This window comes from Pleurodeles waltl, chromosome 6, assembly GCF_031143425.1.
Source record: "Pleurodeles waltl isolate 20211129_DDA chromosome 6, aPleWal1.hap1.20221129, whole genome shotgun sequence".
NCBI classification, from domain to species: Eukaryota; Metazoa; Chordata; class Amphibia; order Caudata; family Salamandridae; genus Pleurodeles; species Pleurodeles waltl.
In genome coordinates, this window is record NC_090445.1 from 818,849,111 (window position 1) to 818,868,417 (window position 19,307).

Genomic DNA, 19,307 nt, shown 5'->3' on the forward strand with positions numbered 1-19,307 from the left:
GTGGGTTTAGAAACTGCCCATTGCTTACCATTATTGATTGGCTTTATCATTATTCTTGTTTAGTTGCTTTTTATTTGTCAACTTATGTGGGATTTATTCCTCTTCTTGTGTTTGTCCCTCCCCTGGAGTATGGGTGCAGTAATCGTGGATGCATTACTCGTGTCCCTTACTTCCCACTTTTAAAGCATTACTGTTTTCTTTTTGGTTAAGTGTTGTCCAGCTGTCCCTCTTGTGTATACTCTTCCCTCCTCGGCCAAGGTCAGTGTTGCTCTTTCGCCCATGTGCTTTTCACCCGCCCACCTCCAAGTTGTGCTTGCCCTGGTGTGCCTCTCCTCTGTGTTGCTTTATAGCTTGTTTGCTTCCCCCAACAGCTCCATGTTCTTCTAACCAGTGTGCTTCTTCCCCACACTCTACGTTCCCCTATCAACTATGTTTCTTCTTTCCCCTCTGTATAGCTTTCCCTACCTGCGCCCTCAGTGTTACTTCTCCCCCCATCCTCCCTGGTGCTTTAGCCCTGTGTTTCTTCTCCCTTTCTCACTGCTTACATCCCCCATCTGCACTCTGCACGTTGTTTCCTCCCACTCCACCCTGTCTTGCTTCTCCCCACTCCACACTGTCTTGCTTCTCCCCACCCAGGCCCCCACCTGTGTTGCTTGCCCCCACCTGTGTCTCAAACAAAAAGGAAAAAAAAACTTTTATCCTACTTCTATTTTTTTATTTACTATTTATTTGTAGTCCTTATGTAGGTGTATGCATGCCTACGGTAAGATGCAGGCAGACATGTAATAGTGCTTTTTTGTATATATTTTAGCGATGTTGTACACCATTGCTAAAAACCATTAGCAACGCCAATAAGTACAAAAGTCGCGACCTATTGGCTTTGCCAATGCTTAATATTTGGTAGATGGCCAAAAAAGGAATCCATCAGCCTGTTAGCACTTTGTGGCATTCGAAAACTCAAAGACAAAGTAAAAATATTTCAAAAGGGTGAAGAAAATGAGTGTCCTTTAAGCACATGCACTCCCATAACACAAAGATATTAAAATGACACTTTTGATATGTGCATCAGCCTGTTAGCACTTTGAAGTATCCGAAAACTCAAAGACACAAAGGAAAAATATTACAAAAGGGTGAAGAAAATGAGTGTCCTTTGTGAAAGGATAAAGAAGAGTCCACAAGGTACAGAGGAACAAATGGGAGAAGAAGCACATGCACTCCTATCAAACAAAGCTATTCAAATTACATTTTTGATATGTGTTTCTCAACACAGGTTACTTTGAGATGCATTTGCACTTGCCCTCCACACACTACTCTGCACGGGAAAAAGGGTCAAGTCATCAGAACAAGACTGATATGTGGGTAGAAAGCTAGTTAAAAAGGCATGTTTAGTAAAAAAATTCTAATTGTCAGAAAAGAAATACTGTCTGTGAAGCATTATCACTCTTCCCATCTTCGCCTCGCTCTCGCTAGAGAGCTCTGCCACTTGTGACAATGGGCGATGTCAGCTGCAGCTTTCCAGGGAGAGGGGGAAAGCCAGCAGCTGACCTGCGCTCCTCCGCAGGGCTCCTGGTGGAGCTGGGAGCCAAACACCGAAGGCTGTGCTGCAGGGGACAGCGGTACACTAGCGCTCTTAGGTGCTTCTATAGGCCACAATCAATCAGTCATGACTGCTTCTGCAAATCTCCGATATCAGTGTCAAAGTTTATCTGGATTCAGCACACTGGTCAGTAAAGTTTATGACATCTCAGGCACTGGTCCCACGTTCCACACAGTAAAATTACTAATAATGAGACTTAGGCTTTTCAATTCTCATTCATGACGTTGATCCTGTTGCAACCTATATTCCAACTGTTGCTCAAGCGAGTGCCTATCTACACTTCTTGTATTTAAGAACGGCCTTGGCCGGGCCCATATGAATGCTTTCCTGACAACTGTACATTTGAGATGGTGCTTCCAAGCCACAGGAACTGTACTGGTATTCACCAGTGTGCATACTACTACTACTAATATCCCCCCCCCCCCAGGTAAAAGTGTCTTTATGTTTTCCTTTCAGTATATTGATTTTTTTTCTCTTGTCGTATAATTGACTCATCACAGTAACCAGGAAGTTAGACCAGCCATAAAGTTTTAGTGGACAAGGGTTTCCCACCCATTCCTTGGAAAAGGTAGAAGGAAGAATTCCTTACGCACCCTGGTTACTGTTGATGCCAACAAAGTGCATAATTGAGAAAAGGAAGGACAACCTTCTCCATTGCTTGAGGTTAGAAAAGAAAGAAATGTTCAGGACCCTTCCAAAGGTAGACACACCAAAAGGTGAAGAAGAGAATGATTTCTTTCAGGAAGCAGTAATTAGGTTATAGAGCTCTTTCAAACCCATCATTACAATCACTCCGCAAAGGTACCATTTCTATACTCAGAGGCAAAAGGAAGGCTAGGCTGTCAAATAATTTCTAACAGTTCTAAGAAGACTGTCAACCACTCGTAACTCTAGAACAGCCTTTGATGAAATATTGAGAGATTAACTAATGATAAATACAAACAACAAAAGAATCCAACAAACACTGGCGGTCACTGGGGCACTAATCATGAGGATAGTGTAAAAACAGTTAAATAAATAGAGCAGTCTGTGTCCTGGCTGAGGGAAGTGAGGAAAAAAGACATAATAAGAATGGAATAAGTAACAAACAGAAGAACACTGGAAGCAAACTTGAGCACAAAATTAACTGCTACCAGTGCGATATTACTTCTCACGTTGAGTTTTAAAAAGGGTGCCCAGAAACAAAGAGTGTAACATCCGTGGGCATTCTGGACATTTTGGAAATTCACCCTAAAGATAAAGGAAACATAGTTGTAAATCCAAAGCTGCTCAAGTTTTGGAAAAATCACAGGCTGGTGGCCATAGGCAAGACCATAAATCAGAAGTCGTTACTATGGTCCTGGTTGCTAAAGAAGTGAATTGCATTGATGGAGGTGGTTGTGACAATCCTCATATGTGTGTCCTATAAGTGCGGGGAAAGGACAGTTATGGCATACTTGGAAACTGGACATCAAGGCTGTGCCTTCTGACAATGGCAAATTAATTCCATGAGTTATGTCCACCCAATGTTCAGTTCAAGGGGAGATCAGCAATGGTAGACATTGCATTTGGAGTAACAAATTAAACATAAGGGCAGATCAGAAGCTAATCATGCACATTTTATTCCCTAGAGGAATTTTCTCTTTAACATTTGCATAGACAGATAGTGTTTGAAACTGCATAAATAGTAGTGTTTTTAAGTCTTGTATGTCCTGAGATATAGAAACCAGAATGTAGACTACTCATTTGATTTGCCTTGCCCAGCAAATGACCAGGAAGAAACCTTTGAGTAAGACACTTGCATTGTTGCTTGAGTTTTGAGGGACATGGTGCTGAATCAGGTTAAGAAGTATGGGCCCTCATTATGACATTGGCGGTCTTTTTGGAAGACCACCATGCTACGAGTCAGAGACCGAAAACCGCCAGATTACAGCCACAAACCCGACACTACTAGGCCTGCCGAGGGTGGGAGAGAGGCAGTTTCACCACCAGCACTGCCACGCTGCAATTACGATCAGTAATATGGCACGGCAGTCCTTGCACAGCGGTGCCATAATGGCGGTGGAAGCACTGACATCCACCTCCTCCCGGACCACACAGGTAGGTGGAGCGACCGAATGGGGGGGTGTTAGGTGCATGTGTGTGGTGTGTGCATGAATGTGTGCAAGCATGTGTGTGTGTGTCGGAATGGGTGCGCATGCGTGTGTGACTACGTGTGTGGAGGGGGTGTGTGTGTATGAATGCGGAGAGGGATGTGTATGAATGTGGAGGAGGTGGGGGTGTGTATGAATGCAGAGGGGGATGTGTATGTGTATGAATGCAGAGGGGGTGTGTATGAATTCGGAGGGTGTGGGTATGTGTGAGAGCGAGAGGGAGTACATGTATGTCAGTGTGAGAGCAAGTGGGGGTGCGTGTATGTCAGTGTGAGAGTGAGGAGGGGTGTTTGTATGTATGTGTGCGGTTGGGTGGTGGGGTGTCTGCAAGTGTGCGGTTGGGTGGGGGTGTTTGCAACTGTGCAGTAGGGGGTGTTGTGTGCGTGTGTGTGCATGTATGTGTAGCAGTATGGGTGTGCATGTGTGTATGTATGTGTGCATGTGTGTCTCAATGCAAGCGTAGGGAAGAGGGTGTTGAGGTGCGAGTGAGTAGGTGTGTAGATTGGGATGCATGCGAGTAGGGGTGTTTGTATGGGTGCGTGCAAGCAAGTGGATGTGTGGGGGTGCGTGTATGAAGGTGTGTTGAGTGGGGGTGCGTGTCTATTTGTGTTTGGTTGGGTGGGGTGGGTGTCTGTGTTTGGTTGGGAGAGGTTGTGTGTCTGCAAGTGTGTGGGGGGGGGGGTGTCCGCAAGTGTGTGGACGTGTGGGCATGCGTGTGCTGACGACAGGTATGAGAATTCCTGTCGCCGGGTGCATTACTGCCAGGGTTTACATGGCAGGGCAACTGCCGCGAAAAGCCTTGCGGCTTGCTGCCTCCTAATATGGCAGGTGGTCTTAGGCCTGCCGCTGTCCCGGAGCAGCTCACCGCCAGCCGTGCCGGTCCGACTGCGCTGGCAGGACTGGTGGCATTGTGGCGGTTTGGTTACGGCCAAACCGCCGAACTTGTAATGCGGCGGTCTTTATCACCAGGTACACAGTGGTTAGACTGCCACTGCAAGTGTGGCGGTCTTGAGGCCGCCACACTCGTAATGAGGCCCTATGTTCGTGACGGATGTTTAGTGTAAAGGAATCTTGTGGGTCCTATATTTGTTTTTCCACATATCTTTGGAGCTTAGTGTGGCTGAAAACCTTGTTTTCTATAAGGAAAAGGACAAATGTGTTTCTCCAGAAAGTGTGAATAATACCATTCTATAGGCATGCTACCAAGATCTCATATGCATGTCTACGGTGCAAAACTTGTTGCGAAACCACTTTGGGAGACCTAATATTGGTTCTGAGGGTGATTGTTTTGTTAGAAATAGTGATATGTGTGGTAAGTGAGATGCAAATTTTAGGAACATTGCTGCCTCTATGCAGCCTGTGCCGTGGACTCTCAATGTGAGGCAATATTAGTCAAAGTGGCCAAAAGACAAGTTTGTTGAAAGAAGTGCTACTTCTGAAGTATTATATTTTCTCATAGAAATTTTTAGCAGGGAAGGATTTCCAGAGACAGTCATTGCCGATAATTGGGTGCAATTCATGTTGCGTAACATGTCTGAGTTCCTGGTTTTAAATGTAGTGGCGGCTGATAATTTTAGCGGGAAGCGCAGACGGGACACACATGCACACTCACTCACACCTCTTCGTTTACACACATACATGCACATCTATTCATAACACTCATTCCAAAATATTCATACATTTGCACGCAACAAACATTAAATGAAAATTGCACTTACCCGAGCAGTTCTGCCTCGGAGGTTCCAGGTGGGTTGGTACTGCTGTCTTACCTCATAAGCAGCAGTCCTTCAATCCTCAAACAGAGTGGGATGGGGTAATTGAAACTTCTGACTCCACCAAACTCTGACGATGAGTCAGAGATTAACGCTTGGCCCTGCCCACTTTAGGGCTTAAAACTGAAGCGCTCAGGTCCAAGGGAATCAGTAACGCTCCCCCTCAACACAAAGGGGAGGGCCTTGAGGTGCTCAGCCAGGCTTGAGAGGTAACCACCACAGGTACTGTGACATCTTCAACCCAGTAAGGTTCGGCTCAGGCAGCCCGGAGCATGCGCACTAGCGCACATCTAGCTCCTGGTTGCCTCACCTGAAAATAAAGTATCTGTCAGGCTGATCTCTCCTCAACCTGACACACACTCTTTTTGTTGGGAAAAAGGTCAGGAGGTTAGGACGGGCCATGACTGTTTAAAAGCCATTACATATGTGGCTACTGCTCTTATGATAACCATTGTAACTGTCAAGCAAAATGTTTTAACCTTATCTTATCTTAAGGATACTGTCCACTTTGCCATATCAGGCTCTAAGCCTGTAACTTTAAGCATCAGGGAAAGGTTATGGGGTTTAAGTCACTGACTGAGGTGAGCCCCTTCCAGCTGCTGAAGGGAAAACTTCTTGTTTCCAGTGTGTGCCCTTGATTAGTTAGAAGTACATGTGCCTAAGGAAGAGGTAGTGAAAGCATAGATGACCTTGGTAAGGTCAGGAGCAGAGTGATGTCTCAGCAGAACAATTCCAAACTGCATTATGGTGCTGCACATAAGACCAAATCTCTCAACATTAAGGTGAGAGATCATGTCAGAATACAAATTAACTGTTGTATTGAGAAAAGGTTGTTCTAAGTTTTACAAGCCCATGAAGGTTGTCAAGATTAACAAGGGTAGTCTTATCACCCAGGATGGTAGATGTTAGAGTAACAGAAGGGGTGCCAAATGTGGTTTTGGCAGAATGGCATATGAAATCATCATGAATTCCAGAGGGGAGCCTGATTATGACATTTAGGGCAGTCCTGTAGTCATTCCACCACGTAAAGATGCAATGACTGTCGATCAAGACTGTGCCAGCAGAGAGATTGGTGGCTCCGATGTGGAATAACCAACTCTGCATTTTAACAAGATAACTCCCATAGTTATGTATCCTTTACTGGTCGTGTAAAATGTTAGCCTACAGTAAAAACACCTTCACAGAGAATAATTAATGACTAGTACGGCTATTCCAGCCTCTTAATCTCCTTTTCTTCTGTTCCTTCTCCTTTTTCCTCTCTCTGCCTTCTACTGTTTCTTGTATTTTTAGAGGGAAGATGTTTTGTCATTTGTCCACTGCTCCCATTCACCCCTCCTTTTTCTCCTTCATCCTTACCTTTGTAAAACATTGAATTGCAAACATCCTGGTCTACATTGTTCCGATTTAATTTGGTTGCGGCTCTCTCAGAAGTACAATGTGCTGTGTATTCTCAATAAAAGACTTGGAAACTTACTACCTTTCTACTGTCGAAACTGCAGAAAAAAATACAGACCATACTGATGCCTAGCACAGACTTTCTGCACGACAGAGAAGCCCGGGAATAACCATTCCAATATTAGTGGATGGCCTGGACCTGTTGACGCAAACCTCCCAACTGCAAAGAGTGAGGGAGGGCTGTGCAAGTGAGCATCTAAGTCTCCCCTACCGGCAAAAGACCTGATTACACCGACATTTACAAATTGCTCCCTTGGTAGCTCATTAGATATTGTGATTGCTAAGCTGGAGCCTTGCTCCTTCTTATGTCCCTTCACCAATGTAATCTTTAAATGCCAAAAAATCCTGTCACTGAAATGATAGTCCCCCAAGTTAGCAGTGAAAGGATACAACTTATCCTGTCAAAGTGCAGTTTGACCAAACAGCTCATGGTAGGGACAACCGCATGAAGGGGGAGGAAAGCAGAAAGAGTGGGTAGGTGAGAGGAAACCCATTGAATAAAAGGTGGGAAAGTGAGACAGACAACAAAACCATCCAATACAATCACGAACTAGCAGTTTACCCAAAGAGAGCCCACTTTATGTATACTGGAAACAAGAGGTCTGAGTTCTGCAGCTAAGACCTATAAAGTACCAGAGGGCCACTATAAGGAATACACTTGAATATCCCCTCATAAACAGCCATTACTTTGCAAACGTTTGCTGTCCATCAGCCACACAAGTGAGGACATGCCAGGGACTTCACTGCCTGCATAGTGGCTGCAGTCTCAGCCTCAACTTGGAAGATTAGTGGGGAGTACTGTAATGCTATCTACATTTACCCACCAACACCATCTTAACCACTGACTCCATTTTGTGCTTAGCTTAGCTTCAGGTGCCTACCGTTCACATCGGTGACGCAGGGTTTTTCTACACCAAGCTTGTTGTCACATAGAACATGTTTATGCTTCTTTCCACCACCACCAGGTAGCACTATGCAGAAACATAACTTGGGGATGTGGACAGTAGATGTGATAAGACAGTCTCAGCTTGGGAATGTTTTCAATATGGAAAATTACTGCTCCTCTGTCTCGAGAATGCACATCAGGGCAGGGTGAGTACCTTTGCATGTTTTCGACGCAGACCAAGTACAGCCAGCAGTTGAATTTCATAACTTACTTGAAGGGAGGGGAATGTTGCCCGAACCTTCCTCTGCGGTTTGTTTAAAGGTATATAAGGTGAGGAAGCTTGCCACTGAGGCAGATGGAACTCATTTTGAAGGTGGCGCACTGCACAAATCAAATCCCTTCTGGGGAGGTTCTCCTGTCTCAGTTGTCGGGTTCATCAGCTTGACGTTGGCAAGGATGATGTTGGATTCAGTGCCCATGGTGATAATTTTTATTTTTAATTATCTAGCTTGGCTGTGCGCGCACACACACACACACACACACATATATAGTTTCAGTGCATATATTCATTGTTGATGTATTGCACTTTTTATGCCTGTCATTGTTTAACTGCTGTGAGTATATTAGCATTGACACGTGTTTCACTGCATTCAAGTTAAATGCTCATGTTCATATTTTCGTGGGCTTTTGTTGGATATCGGGGAAGTGCCTTAATAAGTTCATTACTCAAACTAGGAGTGCTGCATTCTTTGGCATCAGTTTCCTTTGAGTCTGAAGCAAAGCAAAACAATTTGGCGTAGTCGGCAGGATACAAAGTGAAATATGTAAAAGTGAAAATGTTTCGCAAAAAGTCAAAGGCAGTTTCCCAGGTGACAAATGAAATACCAGGGTGGGAGAAATCACCCTATGATGTTCTTGTGAACGAATGGGCATGTGGAGCAGGAATATATGAGAATTGGAGTGAATGTCTTGTTGATGCTGAACCAAAAAAGTATTACTTTGATTGCAAAAAGTGCCAGTAGAGAGGGGACATGATTTATCTATTTTAGGCAGACGGGGCTGGATCCTGTTATCTGCTTACAGAAAAATGCATGAGAAATGTGCTCAGTTAGAACAAAAAAATCAGCAACTGGAGAGGCAACTAGTTGAAGCCAAAAATAATGTAACCATGCTGTCCTCTCAGAATACGTTACTGCAGGATAAAGTTGATACTTATCAGTCTGTCGGTGAGAAAGCAGCCGTTCGCGTTGCACAATATAAATACAGGAAGCGACATGGAAGAGTGAATCAAATGAAGGTTCATTTAGCCATTGCTAAAGTAGGGCTAGACTGGAATCCTGATAGTTGGAATGCCAATATTTGGGACTCCACAGATTTGTTGGATTCCAGTGAGGAGCTTTGTAAAAGTAATGTTATTTAGGGAGAGGCAGATGAACAGAAAATAATTCAGACGCAGCCCATACACAGATGAAAGTTACAGCACGGACCCCAATTCCCTTCCGGGGGTGCGGCTGTGGATTCCTTACAGGATTATACACAACACTAAGTTAATGACATAATAAACAGATTCAGGCAGAGACCTGGGGAAACATTACTTACATGGATGGTACAATTATTTGACACAATAGCCTCTGGAGTAATGCTAGATGCAGGAGATGCTCCTAAGTTTTACATACTTAGCACTGATCCCACTGTACAGGAGCAGTTTAGGGGCTAAATCAGACAGGTAATCCTTTAAAAGATGTGCTGGATGCAGTTCGTGAATTAGGGGATCTTGGAGTCTGGATGAAACCTGAGAGAGCCTCAAAGTCTGAGGGCCGCGCAGACAATTACAGAGTATCTAGGACAGACATGTTTATATCACTGCTGAACGATGGTGTCAACAAAGAGCAGATAGATGGGATAGCTACTAAGAGTCTGTGGGAGATATACCGTAAGCGAGGGCTGGACAGAAAGGAGGGAATCAGAAAAGTGAATAAGCAGGATAACAAACAAGTGAATCAGGGCAAGTCACAGATGCAGGAGGAAGGACAAGAGAGGGAGAAAAATGTTTCTTCACGAGGGAAGGAGGAGGAAGATTTGGAAAGCAATTGGTTAACTGCTGAAAACATGAGAGCACATATCCAGACCTGACTGGGACAACATTTGACAGGTTTAAATCAGATTAGGACACAGCCCAAGCTCCGGTACAGGGATGGGCTCGTAAAGATAACAGACCCCATGTTGATTCAGAAATCCATTGGAAACATAGAAATGTTCAAAAGGTTTGGGCCTTGGTGGACACCGGAGCAAAGTCCTCTTTAATATATGGGAATCCGAAAAAGTTCACAGGTCAGCACTACACAATCACAGGGTTGGGTGGAAAGCAAATCCCCACAGTGCAGACTAATGTTCAAATGAAAATAGGGAGAACATCTAAAAGAGAATATACTGTTTTGATTGTGCCCCTCTTGGAGTATATACTGGGAGTTGACATTGTGAAGGGAATGACTCTATACTTGGATGATGGTTGTTATCAATTTGGATCAAAGTGATACACTTCAGTGGCAGCCGTGACGGTGGGTCGTCTAAAGATACCCCCAAAGAAGGTGCTCCCAGCAACCAGGGCGAGTCGTTTGAAACAATACAGAATTCCTGGAGGGCATGAGGAGATAAATCGGACTATACAAGAATTAACAGAGGCAGGTATAGTGGCTCCAATCACAACTGAGTAGAACAATCCATTATGGCCTGTGCGCCGAGCGGATGGATGCTACAGAATGACGATTGATTACAGCGCATTGGACAAATATACGCCCCTTCTGACTGCTGCATTCCCCAACACCATTGTTTTGACTGAAAGGCTACAAAAACATAAAGGGACCTGGTATGCAACAACTGATATTGCCAATTCTTTCTTTTCTGTACCACTGGCCCCTGAGAGCCAGGAGCAATTTAGCTTCTCTGTCTTTGTGAACCAGCAGAAGTTATAACAAAAGGCAGGGACAACACATTATTAGTCATGAAACCAGGACTGGAAAAGTGGGAACCCGTACCAGCAGATAAATGTTATTTACGGGAATCTTCATACTTGTCTCTTTTACAGACCACACTGCAAGGTGTCTTTGTGTTGCTTGCGCTACCTGGTCGGTGTTTGGGCGTGTCCGTGTGGGGTTGGCAGGGATTGAAAGCCCCCAGCTCCTAAGTGGTTGACCGATTGTGCGGATCGGCACCTTTACTGCATCAAAATGACATTTGGATCCATTTGGAACGCACTCTGCTCAACAGAGCAGATTTCTGCATGACGAATATGAAAAGTACTGTTGACGTTATTTTGACGTGGTCAATTGCCATACCAACTCCTGCCAGCATTTTGATGTACATCTTTAATGCCACCAACAAAGATAAAGCCATAGAAGAAAGTGATGTACTGACTCACTTTACCCCCTACGAGTATTTTAGGTTTTGCCAAGAGGTAACGGATGAAAAATGGGATAACATAACACACGTGATTACCTACAACATTACTACTGTGATGTCTGCTACAACTTAACTTGCAACACTTACAAAATCGAAAAAAGTGCTCCAATGTGTCTTGAAGCAACAACGGGGTCTTCTCAAGAGATCCTGTGGGAACAACGAGTACTGTAACGGCATAGAAATGATAAAATGTGTAAAAACATGAACAATAGCATGTCTTGCCAAAACATTGTGACTGCTGCTAGTCACATCAAGCATGTTAAACTACCGGTGGGGTGGTTGTTCTCTTGTGGAAACACCACCTATACTTACATTACTGCCAATTTAACTGGAGGACCGTGTGCTTTTACGTGGTTAGGACTTATGATATTTCTGTTTCATCCTGTATCACATAATCAACATTTAAGAGAAACAATTCAACTAAGTGAAGACTGTGACTCTGAAATTCAATTATTATCTAGATCAGAGGATAGGAGCTTAACTATTTTTATAGTAGGAGTTCCAGGATTAGCTGTTTAAAGTACTCGAGTTATCATGTTTGATGGTCAAGATTATTAACAATACATCCATCGCCTTGGCCGAGTTATTACTAGATCTACGAGGCACTAGAAAAGCTGCATTGCAAAACAGGGCTGCAACTGACTACTTGCCCAAAGGGGTCTCTGCATGTGCACTCCATGATAAGGCTACCTAGCCCTATTATGTAGTACACCCAGATCCTCACATTCCATTACATAGAAAACGGGTTAATTAAATGTGTTGCCACATAAAAAGTAAAGTCAAGTTGCATTTATGTGTTTGAGTAATAAAAGCAAAAAAAATATGATACAGAGATCAAGTCAGCAAAACCATGTTACATACATATTAATCGAAAGTCAAAACATGTAGTTAGATAAGCGTAAATCTGCTATAGACTAGTTTTGGTCATAATCAACAACTCACCAAGTGGTCCCATAATAGGGCACTCTTAATACTATTGTCACATCAATTTAAAATGTATATAAGCTGAAACCACAAAACAAAGAGCAAACCAAAACCAGCGAGTACTTCAAGAAAAAAGCTGAAGATCATTAGTCACACCTGGGTGAGCTTGTTACAACTAAAAAGAAAAGACCTAGCCTGTGCAAGACTAGCAGTTTGGAACACCTATGAGACAACTGAGTGCAGCAAGTAAAGATTTGGCAATGCAACAATTAGGTTGCATGTTATCCCAGGCAGCCGAATCAACACTCAAAGAAAGACTCTGCAGATCTCAGTGGCATCAATCCAGCGCCTTGAGACCCTCACGGGTGAGTAGCAGCGCTTTACAAAAACTGATTGATTGAATAAAAAAATGGGCCTTAGTAATTGGTTCCGCAAGTCATTTAGCTGCGTTCAAATACAGAAAATGAGGACAATGTCTTCCTTATAACCTGCATAAGTGACTGCATAAGAAACAAAAATGAGAATTATTGCAGATACACCTTAAAGCCCACAATGCCAGAAACAAAGGCCTAAAGCACAAAAAAGAGCTTCTCTGGTTCTAAATCAAGGTTGAGACAGGACAAGTCGGATGGGTAAGATGTACATAAGCAGGCGAAGAATATCCTAATTTTGAAGTAGAGAAAATGAGTTAATAACCAATACAAAAATAGAATGTGTTGTGTTTAGCAAAGCTATAAAACACAATTGTTCAAGCCTGAGCCTGGTTTAAACTAATCCTTAGGTGTGAGACTGACTAAGGCCAGGTGCGGCTCCTCCGCTATGGAGTTGCCGGGCTGGAGAGAGCAGGCACAGTCTCCCAGTCTGCTTTGAGGAGCGTCATGATTGGCTGCAGGGCAGGCTGGGAGCCTGTGCCTGCAGTACAGGAGAGGAATGGCACGGCGATTTTTCTTTTATTATTAATTCACACACCCATGCACCCCCAAGCCCCCTGCAACTCCCCACGCCCACCCCACACCGCCCCACCCCAACAGTGCCCCTGCAAGCCGATCCTGCCTAAGGCATAACCTAAATGCTGTTTCTTTGAAAGATACCAGCTGACTCAATCACACACAAAACAAGTGAATTTATAGAATCACTTAGAACAGTCCTTAGTCTGAATACAAGTGTGAGGTTACAAACCTATGAGCATCAACACAGACAAAAATAAAACATATTATAGGCACATCAGCACCTGTGCATTTTTTCTTTTAGAAATGTAAAATAATCTCCACACAAAATGACAATGTTGCATCCCTAGAAAAGCAGACAAGTTAACCTGATAAATACACGTTCAATATGGATGGCAGTGATTAACACGATGCTGATTGGTGTTATGCAATTTAACAGTAGTGTATGTTAACGTTATTGTTGGATTTGTGATTCAAGACTGCCAAAATGTATACTCAGACATAGAAGAGACAGTGATCACCGCAAAAATTTATATTCAGACATATGAAGAGACAGTGATCACCAAGTGACCTAGCACCCATTGAACATGGCATTGCTTGTAAATCAAAAAACAATACTTTCATTTTGGAGACATTTAACTCTAAATTATTTCCACCAGAAAAATGCAGGAGTTCACCCAAAGTCTTGACAGTGGAGTACTATCTAACTAGGCTGTATCGTTTGCAAATAGCAGAGTTTACAGAGGAACACCCGCAACGCTTAGCCTAAACTACTTTGCTTAATAACTGTTCCATTTCTGTTGTGTAAAGACAAAAAATTAAATGGTGTGAAGATGCTAACTGTTTGTAGACCTTTTAGTTGAAATTCGTGTTCAGTATGGTATCCTGGGCCAGTCTTAAAACACACTAAATTGTCAGTGAAGAACCTTACAATAGCCCTCAAAAATCTCCTACATTAATAAAAGATTGTGGTTGACACTGACAAATGATGAAGTGAAATCTACAAACCTAACAATAAGCAGTCCTCTGCACCTACATTTTCTTCTTAGACAGGATTAATAAGACCAAAGAATTACTAGTGTTTTTCATTGAGGATATAAACCCCATCAGGCAAAACGGCACAATTTTATGTGCTTCAGTCCAGTCCTAATGTTAGCTAAATACACAGTTACCATTGATCCTCGCTTTGTTATCTAGAAGGCTGATCATCTGGTAGTTAAATGGTTTAGCCTGGGAACACTTCTTGGATGCCAGAACCAAGCCATCAGACAGGGATGGTGAAATACTATCAAGCGCTGTTACAAAGAGGGGTAAGTAAACAGGAACAAGAAACAGTCTTATTCCTAAAGACTGAACCTGGGGCTGCAGACGTCCTTGCACACTTCAGAAGCTTTTTCATTAGAGAGCAGAAAACAACAGGTATCTTACGCACCACTTATTTTAGACAAGGCTGGATCAACCTCTGCTACATAACTATACTGTGAATGTCCTTGTCATGTTAAGGTTGGAATCATCCTTGAGACAAGTGGGTGGGAAGATATATTGCCTCAAGTAGTTCTCGAGGAGGTGGTCTCAAACAGAATGTGGTGCTATAAGGCATGGGTGTGGTGATCTGTAAGTGGTGTGTAGTCCAAAGAGTGACTTTTTGCTAACACTGTGAAACTGGTGAATATACTTCTAAACCCCCAACCACTCCTTCTATGTGTACAAGATCAGATGTTTATATTTTAATAAGCAAAAATAATAAAATATTCTACATAAAAAAGTCAGTAAAGTGATATGGACACTTCACAAAGGAGCAGTTGTGTTTTGCAGATCGGCGCTGAACCAGCATTACTTTTCCTGTGGTATGCAATTAATAAGGGAAACATTATGCACACAAAACCTCAGCAAGACAGCTTAAGCAGTCTCTTTTAAGTCATCAAAACAGATGTTTCTTGTAAGTTTTTGGTGGTTTGTGTGTTAATTATTTATTTTTTATTGATAAATGTATGTAATGTCACTTGCAGCCTTGAGAAAACGGAGTGGAATCCTGTGAAACGTGTGAACTGATCCACGCCAAATCGGATTGAATCTGGTTACATAACTTGGATTAGCTTGTTACCAAATATTTACATATCTGAAACAAATAGAAATTTGAAGCACTAAATGATGTTATTGGAGAAACCCTAAATCGACTCAATAAAAAATACATTGTAGCTTACAACATTAAAAAACGGAACAAGTGATCGAGGCTTGAAAAAGTGGGGTTAAATCCTGTGAAACATCTGTCAGCTTTGGTTTCATACACTTTACAAGTGGATAGGTTATGCTGTGAAGGAAAAAACACTTTGAAGGAATTTCTATAAATCTTATGAATTATTTGATCATACTTTGTGTAATGAGAGGACCTCTGAAACGTTTGCTATTGCTTGATCGTACTGTGCCTAAGCATAACTTCACTTTTGCTGTTATATATTTCTTTGGATAACCTTATACCTTATATGTGGGTGTGCCTAAAATATAACCAAAACAGACAGACTGTCCACAGCATCAACAGCCAAACAAAACAGTCAAAGAAGCAACAACATATCATCTTTCCACAGGTAACAAAAACAGCCCTTCTTTCACATCCTGTAGTGAATCCTAGTTCGTTTTAATGGGATAACAGGAGTTAGCTTAGCCTCTGGCTTGCAGACTCGTGGCCCCGTCACCTAGTGACTTTTAACCTACTTAGCTTGCTCTGTCTTAGCCCATTTAATTATTTAATTCTTCTAAGATGGCTGCCTTGTTTATAGTTAGGCCACTTGTTATGATTTACATTATCAGTGTCACCGCGCTAAGGTGTCAAGATCAAGCAGCAAAGACAAAAAAACAGTAGGTGTTCACAGTTAGGGATTTTCTCTCTCTATACTTTCGAGGGATTGTTTATATTAATTGCCGTCCCAAGCATGTCTGTTATCTATTGTTTGGGAACACACCTACATCAGGGGTCCTTGTAGATCTGTATAAATACATCACACTTTAGACAGATAATCAGAGGGATTCCGACCAGAGGGCATCGCCACCATCGCTGATACCGATGCTGCAGTCATCTTGACGCTGACCCAGTCTTCGTGTCCCTGCGGAGTCTGAGACAGAGACCTCATTCCAAGGTAACGAGGGTTGGGGGCTCCTCTCATGGACATGGCATTGGCAGATTAGGTTTAGCAAACCCAGCTCTCCTTTAGGTAGGAGATTAGGCCTCTCACATTAGGGTGTTGTAGCATATTACATCTTGTATGTCTTTTCTATGCATTGCATGATGGTGGGGGTCTTTGTAATAATGACTCTCGTCTTCACAATTCTGTTTCTTGCATTATTCATTATCCTAATCATTGCAGCCCATGCAACTTATCGCAAATTGCAGTTATGTTAAATAAAAATTATTGAAACTTTACTGCATCTTTGTCATTGCCTGTGTTTGTATGAGACATGATATATCTGTGAGAAAGGGGTAATCTCCGTTTAACCACGACACTCCCTGAGATGTCTTATTCTCGAGTCCATGCGTAAAGGCTGCCACAAATCACCTTTTACTATTGTGTTTCTGGTGAGGTGCTGCTAGTGAGCCGGTAAGGTTGGGACAACAGTTGCGATTTGTTTTAGGATAGGCATAGTCGCCTACAAACAAAAGTACTGTCATCCTTTAACCAGCAAACTCACAACAATTAGCAGGCAAGGGATAAATTCAATAATTATTTCAAAGAACCAATATTAACTCTTGGTTTCAAGGGGTAAATTATTTGCCCTTATTTATTCCATTTATTCACAAAATACAGCATCAGACTCATTGAAAATAGAAGGCAGCGTGTTGCAGCCTCCGGGCTACGCGAGGCCCGCGAACGCATACAGAGTGGAGGAGCAATATAAAAGTTAACGCCCCAGGATATGCATGGTTATACTTAGACCAAGTAGCTTGGATAAATAGCGATGCCAGTGCCCCCTGACAGTCCTGACGAGGCCCTGAGTGTTAAGGCCGAAACGCGTCGACATCTTGCTAGTGGAATCAAGGGCGTGGAGTGATAATTAATTAATAAACATAAGTGGTTTAGCAACACATAATACCTTGCCAAAAAACATTTAGGTATTGTACAGCTGGGTGCAAGACCCTTGGTTACCATATAATGTTAGATCACATTGTGAATTGTGTTACAGTGACTATCTGTTAAAGCTTTGTAGATGGGCACATGTTCATTTGTGTACTGTTTGTAAGATATGTTTGTTGTAAATACAAATGTATTTAGATTTGTATATATCTTCGCCATGATGATAGAATAAGAGATAGGTTGCTCTCTAATGAGTCTGATGCTGTATTTTGTGAATAAATGGAATAAATAAGGGCAAATAATTTACCCCTTGAAACCAAGAGTTAATATTGGTTGTTTGAAATAATTATTGAATTTATCCCTTGCCTGCTAATTGTTGTGAGTTTGCTTTGGTTAGTATCCTAAGCAGGCGGGGTTATAGGATACTCCCCTTTTAGGCTTGATATCCTTTAACCAGCAGTCTTGCCCAGAGCAAGAGTCCAAACTATGACATGGCGCCACCAACTATGGTATTTAGGCACTAATTTACAGATACCCCGACTATCACTGTATCACAGACAACAGGTACCCTAAGTACCATTATACGGAGACATCTGTGGTCTTTGGGAAAATCCTCCTCAGCTGAAAAGGTAACACCTGATTAAGCTGTAGGTTGTTCGAGCTCGAACTCATAAAAGGACTTATACTCCCCATTTTTGGTGTTCCGTTTCTCTAAACAAAATGGCTGCTGCCATAGACATTCCTGAAAATGCTTGACATGCACTAACACAACATTTATTAACGCATGGCCTTACAGATGAGGGCAGGGATGTTAGTCTTATAATAGATGCTAATGAAGCATACCAAACAGAAACATTTTACTGTTGGGTCACCTTTCCTGAGGTAGACCAAAGAACACATATATTCCACACATATGAAATTGAAAACGTACCTTTATGGTACCAAGCATACCAGTATCATGAAATATCGCTCACATACCAAGAGCATCCGAACTGGTTTGAAGGCGCCCTACCACATGTACTACAAAGAGTGAGGTTAGGTCCCTTAAGTAATGATGGACCAACGTGGCCTATGTTTGCCACATACACACCTCACCCAGGCATCCAAAATATGCAAATGGAAGATCTGCGAGATTTATACTGTATAATGAATTGGTGACATTATATAGACGATTAGTTCAGTTCGTAATGCGAAAATTGAACACAACACCAGAGCGCCCAGCACCGCCAGCACCTGGTGGTTATCAATTGGCTACTGGGATTAATCCACAAACAGTGCATACTATTATGGGTAAAGTGCCTGCGGAACAGGAAAAAATACCTGTAAGGAAATGCCTCCTTGGCATGGTTACCCCCTGACTTTTTGCCTTTGCTGATGCCAAGTTATGATTTGAAAGTGTGCTGAGGCCTGCTAACCAGGCCCCAGCACCAGTGTTCTTTCCCTACACCTGTACCTTTGTTTCCACAATTGGCACACCCTGGCATCCAGGTAAGTCCCTTGTAACTGGTACCCCTGGTACCAAGGGCCCTGATGCCAGGGAAGGTCTCTAAGGGCTGCAGCATGTCTTATGCCACCCTGGGGACCCCTCACTCAGCACAGACACACTGCTTGCCAGTTTGTGTGTGCTGGTGGGGAGAAAATGACCAAGTCCACATGGCACTCCCCTCAGGGTGTCATGCCAACCTCACACTGCATATGGCATAGATAAGTCACCCCTCTAGCAGGCCTTACAGCCCTAAGGCAGCGTGCACTATACCATAGGTGAGGGCATAGGTGCATGAGCACTATGCCCCTACAGTGTCTAAGCAAAACCTTAGACATTGTAAGTGCAGGGTAGCCATAAGAGTATATGGTCTAGGAGTCTGTCATACACGAAATCCACAGCACCATAATGGCTACACTGAAAACTGGGAAGTTTGGTATCAAACTTCTCAGCACAGTAAATGCACACTGATGCCAGTCTACATTGTATTGTGAAATACACCCCAGAGAGCATCTTAGAGATGCCCCCTGAAAACATACCCGACTTCCAGTGTGGGCTGACTAGTTTTGCCAGCCTGCCACACAC

General features: G+C 42.9%; 1 protein-coding gene across 5 annotated transcripts in view; it reads right to left on the reverse strand.

The window, feature by feature from the left end:
- SFR1 (SWI5 dependent homologous recombination repair protein 1) overlaps positions 1-19,307 on the reverse strand; it is a 77,116-nt gene that overhangs the window by 46,852 nt on the left and 10,957 nt on the right. Inside the window, exon 2 of one of the 5 annotated variants that reach the window (XM_069239446.1) lies at positions 11,389-11,466. The exons of the other annotated variants lie outside the window; for them this stretch is intronic. The gene's annotated coding sequence lies outside the window, so the exon portion shown is untranslated. The remainder of the gene's footprint in view (positions 1-11,388; positions 11,467-19,307) is intronic. 5 annotated transcript variants of the gene reach the window in all.